Here is an 18,581-nt window from a genome sequence, read left to right as displayed (position 1 = left end):
CGTTGATTTCATGGTCTAACTTATCTCCTATGTCAATGTTTTTTTCAGAATCTATCTATGTCCAAGGAATCTGAAACGAAGGACAGACTAGTTTGAAAATTTCCAAATTTCTCGAGTTTAATACCAGTTTATTTGAGACGCAGTCTTTAAGCTACACTAAATTTAAAAAAAAATCTTTTTCGACGAGGATGGGATTCGAACCCACGCGGGCAGAGCCCAATGGATTAGCAGTCCATCGCCTTAACCTCTCGGCCACCTCGTCTACTGTTTGCTTAAGCTGAAATTTCCTAATTTCTCGAGTTTAATATCAGACAGTTTTTTTGAGACACAGTCTTTAAGCTACACTAAATTTAAAAAAAAAAAAATCTTTTTCGACGAGGATGGGATTCGAACCCACGCGGGCAGAGCCCAATGGATTAGCAGTCCATCGCCTTAACCTCTCGGCCACCTCGTCAGATATTCGCCATCTTTAAACTAAAAAAAAACAACAAACTTTGACTTTAAACAATCGTCAAAGTATCCATTGGGGATTTTTTTTGTCGGAAACCTTGTAGGGCCACCAGCCACGCCCACCTTACACACCTCCACACGGATACTACACACACTTTCTATTTTAGGTAGAATATTTCGACAGATGCACTATTTTTTTACAGGTATATTAAAGGTAATCTCTCTGCCCCCTCATCTCACATACAAACGCTTCGGATACATCAGTAATGAGGTTTCTTTTAGCTGGGTAAACATTATTTAGCTCCGTCCCAAACAGCAAAATGATATAGACATTCATTCAAGTCAAAATCCCAAACTAACTTGTTCTATAACGTTTTTTTAACAGCTGACAAAAAAATATAACTATAAATATATGAGGGGATGTAAAACTAATCGACGAGGATGGGATTCGAACCCACGCGGGCAGAGCCCAATGGATTAGCAGTCCATCGCCTTAACCTCTCGGCCACCTCGTCAGATATTCGCCATCTTTAAACTAAAAAAAAACAACAAACTTTGACTTTAAACAATCGTCAAAGTATCCATTGGGGATTTTTTTTGTCGGAAACCTTGTAGGGCCACCAGCCACGCCCACCTTACACACCTCCACACGGATACTACACACACTTTCTATTTTAGGTAGAATATTTCGACAGATGCACTATTTTTTTACAGGTATATTAAAGGTAATCTCTCTGCCCCCTCATCTCACATACAAACGCTTCGGATACATCAGTAATGAGGTTTCTTTTAGCTGGGTAAACATTATTTAGCTCCGTCCCAAACAGCAAAATGATATAGACATTCATTCAAGTCAAAATCCCAAACTAACTTGTTCTATAACGTTTTTTTTAACAGCTGACAAAAAAATATAACTATAAATATATGAGGGGATGTAAAACTAATCGACGAGGATGGGATTCGAACCCACGCGGGCAGAGCCCAATGGATTAGCAGTCCATCGCCTTAACCTCTCGGCCACCTCGTCTTCTGATTTCTAAACCTGAAATAAAAATTCAATGTTTAAAAAGTAACAGATTAACAGCAGATTAAAAAAGAACGTGCATAAAATCGATCCTGGCCTAGATTATAAATCTAAATATTCTGTTCGATCGCAGGTAAAAATCAGATGCGAATGTTGATCATTTGTATTGTGTGTTGCCATCTATGTGTAGTGTGTTCAAAAGATGGTTAGGCTATTTGGGTAGCAAGGGTTGGTTGTTATTTTTAGATAAGGCCTAGACTAAATTTAGGCTTAGGTATAGTCATGAAATGAGCCCATGTCTTTAGCTTATGAGTGTTCGAGTAATGAAGTAGTCATATGTAAGCTTTTGTTTGTATGTAAAACTAAGTGTATGACGCAAGCATTTGTAAGAGTAATTGTGTATGTCTAATTCAGTGTAAACCTTTGTAAATAGGTGACCAAGTGTAATGTAAACCTGCGAATGTAATATAAATCTATCAATGTAAAGAAATAATGTAAGCTCTAGTAAACCTACCACTGTACACGTAATTAATGTTAAATAGCGTACACGTAGGAATGTACATGTAATTATGTAATCCCAAATGAACATAGGAATGTAAATGTAGTATCAAAATCCCGGGATATATAGGCCGAGCAATGTAACCCATGTGAACTATTGAGTGTAAGTGTAAGCATGTAATGTTGTGTAGCTCCTAAATCTATGAATGTAATAATGCAATAACAAGTAAACTAATGAATGTAAGTGTAAGCATGTAATCTCGCTGGAGCCAAAAATGTAAGTGTAAGCATGTAATCTCGCTTGAACCATTACTGTAAGTGTAAGCATGTAATCTCGCTTGAACCAATACTGTAAGTGTAAGCATGTAATCTCGCTTGAACCAATAATGTAAATGTAATTATGTAATATAGCTTAAACTAATACTGTAAGTGTAAGCATGTAATCTCGCTTGAACCAATAATGTAAGTGTAATTATGTAATCTCGCTTGAACCAATAATGTAAATGTAATTATGTAATATAGCTTAAACCAACAATGTAAGTGTAAGCATGTAATCTCGATTGACCCAACAATGTAAGTGTAAGCATGTAATCTCGATTGACCCAACAATGTAAGTGTAAGCATGTAATCTCGCCTGAACCAACAATGTAAGTGTAAGCATGTAACCTCGATTAAACTAATAATGTAAGTGTAAGCATGTAATCTCGTGTGAATGGTATCCCCACCCAGACCGGCTGATGACACGCGTCTGATTGTGTGAAGCTGCGGCTATAGAATCGCCCGTGACCTTCACTGACCCCTGACCCCCCCCCCCCACCCTCACCTCTCCAGGAAAATTTGTTGGTTAATCCTTAGGGCATGTTCTTTGTTTGTCCAGTGAAACAATTGCCGACTGAGCTGGAGTTTAGCGCTCTCAAATTTAATTTAACTGGTCCTGCCCCTCCCACCCTACCCCCTTCACACCCCCACCACCCACCCACCCAAATCCGGCCATCAATATTCTGATTGAGAATTCTGATTTAAAAAAAAATCCAACATTAGCAGCATATAAAGTCAGATCGTTTTTTGATTTCTCCTGTTTTATTTTACGTTCATTTCCTTGACATAATTTGCACGATACATAAAGATTGAATCAATGAGAATAATTCAGTAACGACAGTTTTTAAAAGGAAAAAAAAACATTTTCAAAACATAAATTAGGTGGAGATAGTTGATGAACTGTATACGATACATTTTTACATTATATTCTTATTATTAACATTTTAAAAATCAAATACTATTTATGAGAGAAATTATAAATGTTTCAATGTTTAAAAATAATGCGCTTAAAAAAGACATCAGTTAATTAGTTTGAAATAAACGTAAATGCTTTTCCTTACACTAAAACAAAATAAAATTTGTAAAGTAATTCTTTAATAAAATTAACCAATTAAAAAATTGGCCACACTATCCCTTCATAAGGTGAAACATGACTGAAACGGATGAACTCTACTTCATCTGCCTCATGTGTCTTGGCACGAACGGGACAAGATGATGATCCAGATTACACCGTTCTCAATACCTCCTTATTGTTTAAATATTTTTTAATATAATAGCGATACAACGCTTAATATAGGCCTACTTCTTCTAAATCATTGATAGGCAAACAACGTTTATAGGGGAAATTTGGTAGTTAATGTCTACACTTTTGTTCAATATAATTATTATAGCCATTACCGTATTCCCCTTGTTTATCAAATATAATGGCAAACACACTGACCATTACCGTATTCCCTCTGTTTATCAGATATAATGGCGAACAATATGACCATTACCGTATTCTCCCCAACTGATATAACGGCAAACACACTGACCATTACCGTATTCCCTCTGTTTATCAAATATAATGGCGAACAATATGACCATTACCTTATTCTCTCTGATAAATGATAAACACACTGACCTTTACCGTATTCTCCCCATCAAATATAATGGTGAACAATATGACCATTACCGTATTCTCCCCATCAGATATAACGGCAAACACTATGACCATTACCGTATTCTCTCTGTTTATCTCCCACCTCTCACCTCATGCTTTCACCGACCGGTCAATCCCCGGCTAATAAACGCGCCACGTTTCATCCTCCCCCCACGGGCACACATTGCTGACACTCATCCATGCAATGAGACCCTGACCAGCGTCCGTGGTCATTATAAGACCCGCGAAACCCCCCTCCCTCCCTCCCCTCGTTACACCCCCCCCCCTCATCTTTTGATCCCTCTCAAGACAAACAGAAGTTGAAAAGAAAATATTCACCTCCCATGTCGTGCGTTACGTGCGTTCTACCCCCCCCCCCCCTCCCCCACCCCCCTCAAGAGGTGCAGGCGTCTAAACAAACCAAATTAAAATCATCATCCGAGCTCCGTTAAGTTTAAACTCCCCGAACATCAAACGACGGGTCAGCACGCCGCAGTACGCCACACAACTACTCGGACCTCTGACCAGTGGAGAAAGTGGCGCCGTCAACAAAAAAGTCTTTAGAATCAATGGGATCTCAGAGCACGGAAGATCCTCAGTAATTCGACACCTTCTGGGTTCAGTTAGCCCAGCGATTGCTTGAATGAGAAGTCCAGATTCACCCCAGGGGCCGACAGGTAGGTAATATGGTGGTAAGTGGGTCATTACCAGCACGAGGTAAGTGGACTTAAGTCACAGTTAGATCAATCATATTGTCTAGTTAGCCGCGCCTGTGGTAATTAGAAACCAAGATGGAGGTCCGCTAAGTGAAATCGCCGGGATTTTATTGGATCCTCGTCTACACCGATAAGTTATCTGCCTTTATTGACGATAACCTCGGCTCTATGTTACGTTTATGACTTCAGTTAACACCAGCTCATTAGGCTGATTGCTAAACACCAACTCACCTGACTGAAACACCAACACCTTGCTATTTTAGCTTTTCTTCATATAATTTCCAATCCTTAAATCGATTTTTAATATTTAGTTCATCTAATTTTTTAAAAATTATTTTAAAAAAAAGATATTCTTCCTTTCACGCGCACATATTCAGACGCACATATACACACACACACACACGCACACACAAAGACTACTGTTATGACTGAAAGAAAAAAAAAACAGTTTAGATAGATTTGATGCTAGCTGGTTTGTGTTAAGTTTAGATAGATTTGATGTTAACTGGTATGTGTAACGTATAGATAGATTTTATGTTAGCTGGTATGTGTAACGTATAGATAGATTTGATGCTAGCTATGTGTTAAGTTGTGATAGATTTGATGCTAGCTGGTTTGTGTTAAGGTTAGATAGATTTGATGCTAGCTGGTTTGTGTTACCTATAGATAGATTTGATGTTAGCAGGAATTTGTTGAGAAAGATTTGATGTTAGCTGGTATATGTTAAGGTAAAGATTATCCTGGTAACAACTGCAATTGTATGTGGTTAGTGTCTACACAGGGCTTTGACAATTTCACTCTTTGGTATCAAAGTAAAATTTATTTGGACAAGAAAAAGACAACTTTTAAAGAATGAAACAAATAAAATAACATACAAGATGCACCTATGTTGTATTTGACGCTGATCGAACTTTCTACCAGGCTTTCATATGGTTTCAATTTATTTGTTTATAAAACTAATCTATTAATATATACAATTCTGTTTTAATTATGAATGTTTCCTGTAAAATATTAATCAGCTACCCAGAGGCGTAGCGACCCTTCCCGGGGACAAACTTTCAACTTTCGATTTGTACCCCCCTCAAACTTTCGAGTTGCACCCTCCCCCCTTTCAAACTTTCGATTTGCACCACCCCTCAAACTTTCGATTTACACCTCATAAAAGACTTCTTAACACTCGAATTAATCACTTCATTAAGTGGAATTATCATTTTCTCTATATATTTTTCTATTTTTTTGCCTTGGTGTCACCCTCCTAAATGGTGTCACCCGATGCGGTCCGTACCCCCGCCCTCCCCTCGCTACGCCTCTGCAGCTACCTATTATAATAAAAAAAACTAAAATGCTGCATCTGCAGTCGTATAATGTAAACTTAGTCCCAGCTAGAGTTTACGAAGGACGGATCTCTCGAATGAAGTAATCCACTTATAGAAAGATTATCTTCACAGTTCTTTATCTCCTCTTCAAACCTCCACCAGTATCACACAGCAGATTTAGAGGATATTTCTTAAAGTGTAGGGTTTTATTAAAAGTCAGGTAGCTTTGGAATACTTTTTGTCAGCATCAATAGTCTAAACATAGCCTTGTATTAATCCTAGCTTATGAACGTAATGCGTGAAATTATCCCTCACCCTAACGTAAACCCTAATCCTAGCCGATACTTTAATCTTAATTCTAACCCTATCTCTGACCTTAATCCTAATCTTAATCGTGCCACCAATAAACGATACAGAAGGACAATATCGATTACAATTTTGTATTATCCTGCTTGTCATTAAAAAAAGGAAACCAATTATAAATTTATACAAAGTCTTTTTACTAAAGACAGAACAGCTTACGTAATATTGTAAATGTATACAAAGTCTTTCACTAAAGACAGAACGGGCTTACTTAAGATTGTAAAGTTATACCAAGTGCTTCACTCAGTGTTTCTTCCAGGCATCCCCCCCCCCTACTCGAGAAGAGCTTACCCCCCCCCCCTCCCCCGGACGTATTTGAATATATTTATATATGAAATATATACTTTTAACAGTGTCCGCCCACCCGGAAATTTCAGTCCGCCCCCCCCCCCCCTCCACCAGGAGAAAAACGTCTGGAAGAAACACTGGTTTCACTAAAGACAGAACAGGCTTACATAAGATTGACACAAGTTATCTGCTCCTGTTGTTGGCTGTATAAAAAAAGAATCGCCCCACAATAGGCACGTGTTTCTGCGTGCTGCCTTAATGGGCCGTAAATAGCACGATTAGTCTACAGCACGCTAAAAAATTGTAACGGCTCTGTGGGAACAAATGAACATCCCACGAAACAAATACGGGATCGGTTCAGGGTCTTAGAGGGGAGGGGGGCGGGGCGCCAACTTAACGCTTAAGACAAGCCGATTTAGTTAGCAGTGGGATTAAAAAATTAGGTCCCGGATCGCGGGATCAAGGATATTGATTTTTAATTTTTTAAACCTGGGTTTAAATAGTTAGAGTTTAATTCAACTTGAATATATTAAGGATATTAATATAAGACGAGGTGGCCGAGAGGTTAAGGCGATGGACTGCTAATCCATTGGGCTCTGCCCGCGTGGGTTCGAATCCCATCCTCGTCGAATATTTATTTTAGATTAAACTTTTTAAAAAAGATGACTGTTGAAATAAACAATACATCTAAATAAATGACCAAACTACTTAGTTAGATCTGTCGTAAATGATGCATCGCTCCCTATAGACAGAAGTATTTGTAAAGTAAAGGGCACGGGGTATTGGGAGGTGTGTAGACACAGTCAGGTGTCAACACAAATAATTCTAATGTTTTGCTTACCGCTGTTCGAAAATAGACAGTGAACAATAGCTACCTTTGTTTTCCTAATAATGAGAGACGATGTGGCCGAGAGGTTAAGGCGATGGACTGCTAATCCATTGGGCTCTGCCCGCGTGGGTTCGAATCCCATCCTCGTCGATGGTCTTAATTTTTTTCTCTTTTGCATGTCATTGTCAATCTGTTGGCTAACCGCCCGAGATAGCAGACATCCAGCGGTACAATTTACTAGGGGGGGGGGGGGTGTCATAGTTGAAACCCAAAAGTGGGAACCTACAGGTCTAGAGTCCAGGTAGAAACCCACATGTGAAAGCTAAAAGTGTGAAAAAATGGCTGAAACACTGAGTTTTCAAGTCTGCCTGGAATATTAGGGAAAGCTTGAGGCAGTACGTGAGGGATGTAAAAAATAAATATTTTTAATAAATTAAAAGTAACATAATTTAAAACACCAGGAAGACAATCTTTTTGGAAAAAAAAGGAAATATTATCATTGGCTGTTAAAAAGGTTGTATAAAAAGTAAAAAACCAATTTGATAGAAAATAACCGTCGACGAGGATGGGATTCGAACCCACGCGGGCAGAGCCCAACGGATTAGCAGTCCATCGCCTTAACCTCTCGGCCACCTCGTCTTATATAATTTATAAGCCACAGAAAAATACTATAAAAAACGAATATTTTAGCTAGATAAGTAGATCATCGTGTCAGGTATGTCTTAGTATCTACATATATAATTCTCTTCTGGGAGCCGTTAGAAAACAAGCTGCAACCTCGCCTTACAGTCCCCTCTCTTCCTCTCTATCGCTACCACCCCCCACCCCCTCACATGGTTTGGTGAGCTGTGGTTCACGCTGTTTACATTTTACAATCATAGAGACGGGTTTGGTGACGGCTATTAGGGGCAGATAATTTAGTTTAAAAGGATTTTAAATTTAGAGGAGGTAACTAAGAGGAGGCTACTTTCACGTGGGGGGGGGGGGGGGGGGGGAGGGGGGTTTAGTGTTTTAACCCTTTATTTACGGAATTATGTTCTGAATGAGATTTTTACTTAAACAATGTGTTACTATATTGCTTTTGGCACATTCAAAGCATATATCGAAGAAAATTCCGTTTCATAAATTTTTAATGGCCCAAACAGATATTGGTACTTATAAGTACCGTCAGTAAACTAGGACATTTTATTTTCAAAAACTTTTTTTTTACAAAACAGGAACAAACGATACAATTTATTAGCTAATAACATGGCAATCATTATAACAATCACTTTTTGTAAATTTCACACAAAATACAGCACAAAAGTATATTTTAAGTACGATTTTTACTGGATTTTCTATCGGAACACATCTTAGAACTCAAACACAGCAAAAGTAGTCGACATGTCATGCTCCCTCATCTTGTCTGTGGTCTTTCTAGTGTTGCAACGGTTGCCGGAATGAATATGCTTTTGCTGGAAGCTTCCAATAACTAGTACAATGAGCCGCATAAACAAACAAAAGCCTAGTCATTCAGCACACAACTACTAGAAATACTAATATAATTGTAGCCTACTATAATGTTATGACAAGTCTACACTACAGGGCAAAGTTCATAAATAGAAGTGAGCTCAATGTGTTTTGGAAGAAGAAGTGGATTACTCTTTTCTGTTTACTGATTAAAATTTACCTTATAGATCTATACTATATGCAGAAGTATGGACTATTACTAGTCTACAGGTTTACATTATGTAAATGCTAGTTGTTGTAGGCAAGACAGTTCATTGCAGTAAATATAACTAACAAATTAAATCTTACAACCTGAACTAGGCTTTGGTATACAAATGAAGTATACTAAACCTTATAAACGAGCCTGCAACTGATACTTTTATTCTTGTTATTTTTTTACTACTAGAAATGAACATGTTATTACAATATTTCTTAGGTAAACCATTTGCAAACCTTCTTATAAATGTGTAAATATCATTTTTTGAGTACATTTCGATAAGTAATTATCAAGACAATATTTATGTAACTCCACCTAACAAATCTGCAATTTTCTAAAAATCCTAAAAAAATGACCGTGTGCCCTGACGGTACTTATAAGTCCACTTGTAAACATCGATCTAATACAAAGACAATTTGATTAAAATTGTATAACTAGAAGTTAAACGCGTTTGCCTGACTATTGAAGGTGCCAATAAAAAATATTTGGGGTTGAAAACTTGAAAAATAAGGTAAAACAAAAGGAAATCAGGAACGGGTGTGAGAAATGTACAGAAAAATTGTGAACTACCGATATAGCAAGACATCGAAAAAGCGCCACACCATTAATTTTTTAAAAAACATTGATACCTCCGACTACCGGCGACTCGGGGGAGATAATACTATAAAATACATCAATAATTTTTAAAATTCGTATTTAATTTAATATAATACAGGCACTTAATTAAAGTGGTACTTATAAGTACCGTCAGTAGATAAAGGGTTAAAGAAATATTTTCAGTGTCAGCGTTGGTACTGTCGAATTCACAAATTATGAATCATTGAAAAGTAGAAAAAACAACAACTAAATAGCGGCGTATGTTATGCCGCGGGCCGGCTCGTTGTTGTAATTCACGATAATCAGCCGACATTGAGCGGGAGTCAGTATACCTGAAATTTGTCGCATACTCTTTTATAACAGTAGAGTAGGGATGTTCTTAGAACAGGATATACACTTATCAAATTTAAAGAGATTTTTATAAAACAGAAATAAGTTAAGTACCACTTCCGGTATGAAGAAAGCTAATAAAATCGTACGTGTAAGGTCAAATACGCATATAATATGTGAAACTGTGTCCACCTAACTGAAACGGTATTCGAGTCACTTTGTTTTTACAAACAGGCAGAAATAGAGTAAAATTGTTTTTTTTAAATTTGAGTTCTGAAGTGTATTGCACGCATATTTGTAAAAATCTCGATTCCTTTTTTTTTTTACTATCTCGTATATGCGACGTATAGAGAAAGTCTTGTAATCGTGCAAAAATTTAAAAAAAAAATAAAAATCGAGATTTTCACAAATCTCGACGTTTTACACCTCAATGATACGGAAAAACATAATTTTGCAATCTTGTCCGTATGTCTGTGTGCCTGTGTGTGTGTCTGTCTGTGTGTAAACACGATAACTTGAGTACCGTTACAGCTAGGCTGATGAAATTTCATATATAAGTATTTTATCAAAATCGTAGATCCGTATCAACTTTTGAGCGATTTCCGATAACCGGAAGTGGTACTTTTTGTTTTGGCGTTCGCTTGGTGCGCAATTCTTTTTTTCTACGAGATTCTATTCTATTTTTAAAAGTTTAAGTAATTAAAAATCATGTCTATATTCCGAGTTATATAAGAATATTCGAGAAAGTTTAGGGGAGATCACTCCCGGTTTATTGTGCACGATTTCAATACTTCTTTCTATTGTTCGTATGTCAGAAATGTAAAATTTAACAAAAAGGTAGACTGTAATATTTAAAAGCAATTAATCGACGAGGATGGGATTCGAACCCACGAGGGCAGAGCCCAATGGATTAGCAGTCCATCGCCTTAACCTCTCGGCCACCTCGTCTTATATTTGTGCTTTAATACTAAAATTATGTAAAATGCTTATGAACAGCCGTTAATGTATTCATTGGGAATTTTTTGTCAGCTACGCCCACATTACACACCTCCTGAGCCTCTTAGTTACTGCCCCTAATGATGCCCTTTTTTGTTGATTTATGGACCTTTAATGTGGTCCTTATCTGCCCGATTGTGTCCTTTATGTATTATATGCCCGGATTTAAATGACCTCTAATGTGCCCTTTATGTGAGCGTTACATGCCCTAATGTGTCCATCATGTATTATATGCCCCATATGTGCCCTTTATATGGCTCATATTTCTGTCCGTTATTTAACTTTCACGGGTCCCGTGTGGGTCGTTTAAAACCCAACAAAGCAAATTAACTTGTTTATGTTTTGCAAGGGCCATTCTTATTTACCAAAAAAAAAATCTCATCCATCTACTCAGTAGTCAAGTCAAATCCCGGTGTACCAAAGGTCACCCAGATCGATATCTGCATACATTAGCATATCTGTAGCACCAGCTTTCAGATGTGTCAACCTGCGACCCTGGCGTTCGATTGGTCCATTGGTTGGATGACACGGGGGCGAGATGTCCGCCCGATAACGAGAGGACTGCCGAGAGTTGAAATCTCGGGCGAGCCGCCATGTCAGTCACTATGGAAACACGGCAACACTCGGTGGGAATTCCCGCATTAGATATCAGATAACAGCACAATCAAGAAAATATCAGAAACAAGTACCATCCCTAAAAATCACAAATTATTATAGTAAGTATAAAACACAGCACAGTACAGGTACAACAAAAAAGTTGTTACAAGACGTTCTCAAACAGAGGTACACACTCAGACACACAGACATACAGACACACACACACGCACGCACGCACACACACACACACACACACTAATACCGATTAAAATAAGTACTTTACAACAAGAACCAAAACAGTACCACAAAACAGCAATCTAACTAAACCGAGATAGAAATATAATCAGACATTTATCATACTCTGCTGCAAATCAACAATTCATAATTTAGATCTCCAGTGATATTTGATTAAATCAATACTACCTTCTCCTTCTGTCTGCAAAATTTCCCACTGTCTTTAATCGTTTAAACTTCAATAAACGACGATACCTATCTTGTCAGCTAGTACAGGTGAAGTGGAGTTCATCGAGTTGTTTTTCGGAGGCAAGTACATTGCCGAACTCATGCCGAGTACCCATTTAAACTGGATGAATTCGTGTCATTGAAACAAAAGCTAAATTTTCTCCAATACGCTGAGTCTACCTTGTGTATGTGTACTACGGCTTTTCACGAAGATGAGTCCTTATCGCTAATGAGAAGAGCCTCAAAGTTCCGCAGTGTACGCTACACTTGTCTAGACGCGTTTTACAAACTGATTTTACATTATTCATAACAAAACTTCTGTTTAAAATAACACTAGCTTCAATCATACAATCAGAAAGGAAAATTATAAACATACAAATGTAAACAATCACAAATTTTTAACAGATTTCTGCCGTATAGAAACTTCGATTCAGTTTCTGCGTAAGAGTTTACAATTTTTTTTTCAAATGAAATTTTTTCCCCACATAAACATGCCCCAGGCACCGAAAGAAAAAGTTGCTTGCAATCAATCATACATAATCTTGTTATTTACGGTAAATACGGTAAAATGTTGTCCTAATTTGGCCCCCCGGCTATCACCATAAATTCGCTGTCACCAAACTATTTTAAGTGGAAGTCAAATCGTCTTCCACTCTATCAATACTTGTTGAAAAGTTGAAACCTTCTGAATGTTAAGTAATTTGTCTTGAATATTATTCGCTGTTTGAATAGGTGGTTCAGGCCGGTAGATATATATATATATATATATATATATATATATATATATATATATATATATATATATATATATATATATATATATATATATATATATATATATATATATATATATATATATATATATGTAACGAGCGAACAGTTACCCTGCTCGCAACGCCACATGTTACGAGATTATTTGCCTGTAGTGCCAAATGTAACGAGTTTAACCACTCATTCTACACAACATCGACCACAGTAGAAATACTCGAAGATGCAGGTTCGCTATTGATCCTTTTATTACATGAATCAAGAAATGCTTCAAAATAACACAATGAATCAACAGGAATGCTTCACAATAATAGTCTGAATCAACTGACCCCTAACAGTCCTCACTAGGCTTCATATAACTGAATCCACATGTCTATCGTCCTTCTTAACCCAAGACGGCTAACCCGTTCTATAACCAACTGTCACACAGACTGACTGATCTAAAGCGAGCGATCGAAAGAGAGCGAGCTCCGCCGTCCCCTCCTATTTATCCCTTGTATTCGTACTCGTATTCGTACTTGTATTCATCCGTAATCGATATTTGTAATCGATGTCTCCGACTACTAGTTGCGCAGTTCTAACGTACAGCCCGATTAATAAAACATCTGCATCCTATCACTCAAAGTTGACAGGCCGTCTGAATCCCCTCGTACCGTTTCCCAAAATAGCACGCGTTGGCTTTGAGATTGTTATCAGTCCGATTTAATAAGCCACCTGCTATCAGTTGCATCAGACTGTAATACTGCGTCGCGGCTTATCGTTCGTTATCAGTTGCATCAGATTGTAACTAGTAGTTAGGCCTACCCTAGTTACATCCACCCCTGCCTTTTTTTGTGTGTTTTCAACCACAAACAACGCTTGGCAGGTGCATTCCTCCAAAGTCAATCGCACCATCGTAAAAAAATTTTATTGTTCCACTCACTGTCCACGTCGTCCCATTCGTATACGATTGACAGTTATACCTATTTCACATCTCAACTGTGTCTACATCATCTTCCTGAGACACAAAACAGTTCTAGAATTCACATCCACCCTTTCCATTTGGTGCCTTCACCAGTTCACTTTTATAGCTTTTTGAACAGTCTGTTCTCATACCAGCGCGACCATGAAAGAATTGATGGTTGCTGACAAAAAATTTCGTCTTCCTTCTGTTCCTCAAACTTCTCCGCGGACCACTTATCTGATGGTCTACTGTCTCTCTGCTTCTGGGAGGAACGGGATCCTCTTTGTTGCCGTTATCCTCCACTTGTGTATCGCTGTTGTTCTGTTGATGGTGATATGGTTCCGGGATGGGTATGTGAATTTCCGTTGTAACTTCCGGTTCCCTAATTGTCTTAGGTTTCTCTGTGTGTAACTGCTCTTCTTGCCTATTCCAATATTTCTTTAATTGAGCAATGTTCGCCCACCGATCCGGTTTGGCGTGATCGATGGGTCTTATCTTAAAGGGGCCACCTGCTACTTTAGGCATCTCCACGACTTGCCATATCTCCTGTCCCCAGAGGTCGTGGATCTTATTTCTGCCTAACGGGTGGCTACGCAGTAATACCCTGTCGTTCAGTTTGAGTGGCGGGTCCTTTGTCTGTACCGGCGGTTCCCTTCGCCGAGATTCATGTTCTAGTCTTTCCTGTACTACCCTGTACATTTCTCTAATTCTTCTCATATGTTCATTCACATATTCCAGTGCGGTGTATGAGCCAGTCATACTCTCCCTTTTTCCTAGGAACAAATCAAGAGGGAGTCGAGCCTCCCGTCCGAACAGCAACATGTGTGGCGCAAAGCCCGTTGTGGCATGGGGTGTGCAGTTGTATAGATATACCAACTCTGGGAGAAAATCAGGCCATCGTTTTTTCTGTTCAGGTTCTAGGGTACGCAGCAAATCATGCATGCTGCGGTTGAACCGCTCACACTGTCCGTTTCCTTTCGGATTAAATGTGGTTGTTCTAGATTTGTTGATCCCGTAGTGGCTGCACAGTTGGTTGATTACTTCTGACTCGAAGGCCCTTCCTTGGTCAGAGTGTAATTGTCTTGGTATGCCATATTTGATGAACCAATGTTCTATTAATACCTTTGCCACTGTTTTGGCAGTCTGATCTCGTGTGGGCACCGCCACCGTCCATTTGGTGAATACATCAGTCATTACCAACACATGTTCCGTCCCATCCGATGATTGCTCCAACGACGTAAAGTCCATAGCCACAATCTCTAGTGGTTTTGTCGCTAGTAGGTGTCCTGATGGCTGTCTCATTTTGACAACTGGCATTTTCGCATGCTGACACCTCACACAAGCCTCACAATGGCGTTTGACCTCCATTTCCATATTGGGCCAGTAACACCTCCGTCGTAATATTTTGTGCGTCCTGTCCTGACCCTGGTGTCCTGCCCTGTCATGTGCCAACCTTAGCACTTCTTCTCGTAACTGTCCAGGCACCACCACCTGGTGTATTGTCCCATCAATTTGGTCATGAATTCTCCGCATGAGAACACCATCCTCTATACTGAGACGGTCCCACTGACTCAGTATTTTCTTTGTTTCTCGACCAAATTGTTCTCTTTCCCTTCTTCCTGGGAATTTTTGTTCCTGGACGTATTTCAATAGCGGTTGTAAGCCACTATCCGTTCTCTGAGTATCTCTTATCTTTTGGTGATTAAGGCCGTTAAAATCACTAATGTCCATATGTCCGGGCTCTGTGGATATGTGCTCCACCCCGGTCTGCCCGTTTTGCCTCAGTTGTACCCCATGAGGGATATCTGTTGACGCTCTGACCTCACATATTCCTGTCAGTGTTTCTTCCTCATCGCCCGGTCTCTCGTAAGGATTCCTTGATAAAGCGTCCGCATTGCCATTGGACCGCCCCGGGCGATATTTTATCTCCAGGTCAAAGAGTGCCAATTCTGCTGCCCATCGCTGTTCGATGGATCCCAACTTTGCTGTCTTTAGGTGACTCAAGGGGTTATTGTCAGTGTATACCACACATTTAGCACCTAATAGATAGTCCCTGAATTTTTCCGTCACAGCCCATTTTAATGTCAAAAGTTCTAGTTTCATGGCGCTGTAATTTGTCATGTTCTTCTCTGATTCCTTCAGAGCTCGACTGGCATAAGCAATAACCCTGAAGCCTTGCTTTTGTTGTTGTGATAGCACAGCTCCCAGACCTTTAGAGCTGGCGTCAATTTCTAGCCGAAATGGTTTGTCAAAGTCTGCGTATTTCAATATCGGCGCCTCTGTCAAAGCCTTTTTCAATAGCTTAAACGAGTTCAGGCATTCATCAGTCCATAATTCACCTATCAGTTGTGTTTTACCTTTCTTTTTCTCCTTACTGTGTTTCTTTGTCATTTTGTTTACCAAGTCATGCAATGGTGCGGCAATTTTTGCAAAACCAGGCACAAATTTTCTATAATAGGAAGCAAAGCCCAAGAATGACCTGACCTCTACCGTAGTTGTTGGTTGTTTCCATTCTTTAACAGCTGCAATTTTATCTGGGTCAGTGGCGATGCCATCCGACGAAATCACATAACCCAAAAAATGTACCGATTTCAAACCAAAGCAGCATTTGTCTGGGTTCAGCCCTACTCCTATCTCCCTAAGACGGAGAAACACTTGTTCTAATCTTTTTAGATGGTCCTCCCAAGTTTTTGAGTAAACTAGAATATCATCCAAGTACACCAACATTATTTGAAATAGAAAGTCACTCATAGCCCTCTGCATTACTCGCTGGAATGTAGCAGGTGCATTAGTTAGACCAAACGGCATACGGGTCCACTCGTACAGTCCCAGTGGAGAAATAAATGCAGTTTTATGTTGATCGTTGGGGTGCATGGCCACTTGGTAGTAGCCGCTAGCCAAATCCAAGGTAGAAAAAAATCTTGCTCCCCCCAACGCATCAAGACATTCATCAATACGAGGCAAGGGGAATGCATCCCTTCTTGTGATATTGTTCAATTTCCGGTAATCACAACACAGTCTTATCTCCCCTGACTTCTTTTTTACCACTACTATCGGTGCCGCATACGGGCTTGTACTGGTTGTAATAATTCCCTTTTTTAGTAGATCGTTCAGGTGTGCCTTCACCGCAGAGTAGTGACTCGGTGGTAATCTTCGATAAGGTTGCGCCACCGGCTTGTCTTGTAGTAAGGGTATCTGGTGTTTTATTACTTCCGTGTAACCCAAATCACCCTCGTACGAGGCAAATATATCACTGTATTTATTCAGCAATTCATTTAGTTTTGGGTCCTCAGTTTCCGGGAATGTATATGATCGGCCATCCTCTTTCTTCACCTCGGCCGTCACATTGACCGGCCTAATTGTTACTTCATTACTGCTGGTATTGATCAGTTCGATGTACTGTGCCGACCTTTGTACCTCGACGTTCTGTGGTACTCCTACCAGAGTGTTAGGCGGTATAAAAATTTCCTCATCCAAAACATTTGCTACCAACCCTTGAACTAGTCCGTTTTCCGCTGATGTGTATGTCCGCAGTAACACGACGCCTGCCCTCAGTGCGGCGCCACATGGTTCTATCATCACATCACCATTCACGCTTCTATCACCAATTTGTAATGTGATTGCCTTGACCGTGTTTGCCGGGACTGCTGTCCTTCCTCTGGTCTTGGCAAACCTGGCCAACTTGGATCCCCGACCTGGTGTGGTCGGTCCGACAATATTTGTAAGAAATTCTGGCAACTGGCCAAGAATATTCATGCCCAATAGGCAAGGTATATTTGACACATTTGTCTCTAGGTTGTGTTTCGTAACGAACACCCCAACCTGCTTCAACCTATGTCCCGACACCACGACATCTGCCAGAAAATAACCACAGTATGGAATGGTTAGTCCATTAGCTGCCGTTAGGCGCATGCATGTGTCAGACCTCAACCTATGGTCTTTTCCTTTCATCCATTTGGTGTAAAAATTTTCCGTGATTGTCGTCACCTGGGAGCCTGTATCCACAATTGCCTTCACCGCGATGTCCCCAATCGTAATCACCATTTCTGGACAGACTCCCATCATTTTGTTTCCTGGGCCATAACCTCGCCCCTCTGTAGCCTGACCCTGCCTTACAGAGGACGACCGTTTCCCTGGCAGTACCGTGACATATGTCCGGGTTGTGAACAGGACAAGCAAATTGGTCGACCGTCAGCCGTCCACCGGAGTGATGGACCGGCGGGTCGCGGCCGTCCAACCTGTCTCTGTTTTGTCCCGTTCTTTTCCTGATTCTCAGCTGTTGACCTGCTTTCCAACCTCTCCAATCTTTGGTCAACCTTATCTAGGTGGGCCAACAGTTGAGCCATCATGGTCTCCATCGTGTCGGCCCCTGTGGGTGGGGATTGTTTCTGTTCCGGCACAGAGACTTTGTCCACCGAACAGTTCGATTGGTCCTCATCCTCGGACCTGCGGATCGCTGAGTTCCTGACCTGAAGGAAGGTCAACTGCGGGTCTTTGTGGACCTCCTCTTTCAACTCTCTCCTTAAGATCGGGGTTGCTAGCCCCTCGATGAAATGGTCCCTCAGTAGGCGCACATCAATGTCAGGTGTTTTGCCCTTTACCGAATCAAAGGCCCTGTTCATCCGGTGTGAGTACTCCATCACACTCTCCGCCATTCTCTGCATTAAGCCTACGAACCCTGACAGCAGTTGCGATCCCGACCGTCTCTCCCCAAAGGTCTCCATAATCAGATCCAGCAC

The 18,581-nt window shown here is 40.0% G+C and overlaps 8 non-coding genes across 8 annotated transcripts; 2 read left to right on the top strand and 6 right to left on the bottom strand.

Moving 5' to 3' along the window:
- Window positions 1–180: 180 nt before the first annotated feature.
- On the bottom strand, window positions 181–262 carry Trnas-gcu (transfer RNA serine (anticodon GCU)). The gene has a single exon. It is a non-coding gene; the product is annotated as a tRNA-Ser (tRNA).
- A 110-nt stretch (window positions 263–372) lies between these two features.
- Window positions 373–454, bottom strand: Trnas-gcu (transfer RNA serine (anticodon GCU)). Its single transcript has one exon. It is a non-coding gene; the product is annotated as a tRNA-Ser (tRNA).
- Window positions 455–883: 429 nt separating this feature from the next.
- Window positions 884–965, bottom strand: Trnas-gcu (transfer RNA serine (anticodon GCU)). Its single transcript has one exon. It is a non-coding gene; the product is annotated as a tRNA-Ser (tRNA).
- A 430-nt stretch (window positions 966–1,395) lies between these two features.
- Window positions 1,396–1,477, bottom strand: Trnas-gcu (transfer RNA serine (anticodon GCU)). Its single transcript has one exon. It is a non-coding gene; the product is annotated as a tRNA-Ser (tRNA).
- A 5,685-nt stretch (window positions 1,478–7,162) lies between these two features.
- On the top strand, window positions 7,163–7,244 carry Trnas-gcu (transfer RNA serine (anticodon GCU)). Its single transcript has one exon. It is a non-coding gene; the product is annotated as a tRNA-Ser (tRNA).
- Window positions 7,245–7,512: 268 nt separating this feature from the next.
- Window positions 7,513–7,594, top strand: Trnas-gcu (transfer RNA serine (anticodon GCU)). Its single transcript has one exon. It is a non-coding gene; the product is annotated as a tRNA-Ser (tRNA).
- Window positions 7,595–8,001: 407 nt separating this feature from the next.
- Trnas-gcu (transfer RNA serine (anticodon GCU)) lies at window positions 8,002–8,083 on the bottom strand. Its single transcript has one exon. It is a non-coding gene; the product is annotated as a tRNA-Ser (tRNA).
- A 2,859-nt stretch (window positions 8,084–10,942) lies between these two features.
- Trnas-gcu (transfer RNA serine (anticodon GCU)) lies at window positions 10,943–11,024 on the bottom strand. The gene has a single exon. It is a non-coding gene; the product is annotated as a tRNA-Ser (tRNA).
- Window positions 11,025–18,581: the final 7,557 nt, after the last annotated feature.

This window comes from Physella acuta, unplaced genomic scaffold (assembly GCF_028476545.2).
Source record: "Physella acuta isolate Inbredline_101_S28 unplaced genomic scaffold, ASM2847654v3 ptg000677l, whole genome shotgun sequence".
NCBI lineage: Eukaryota > Metazoa > Mollusca > Gastropoda > Physidae > Physella > Physella acuta.
This window is presented reverse-complemented; position numbering and strand designations above follow the sequence as displayed.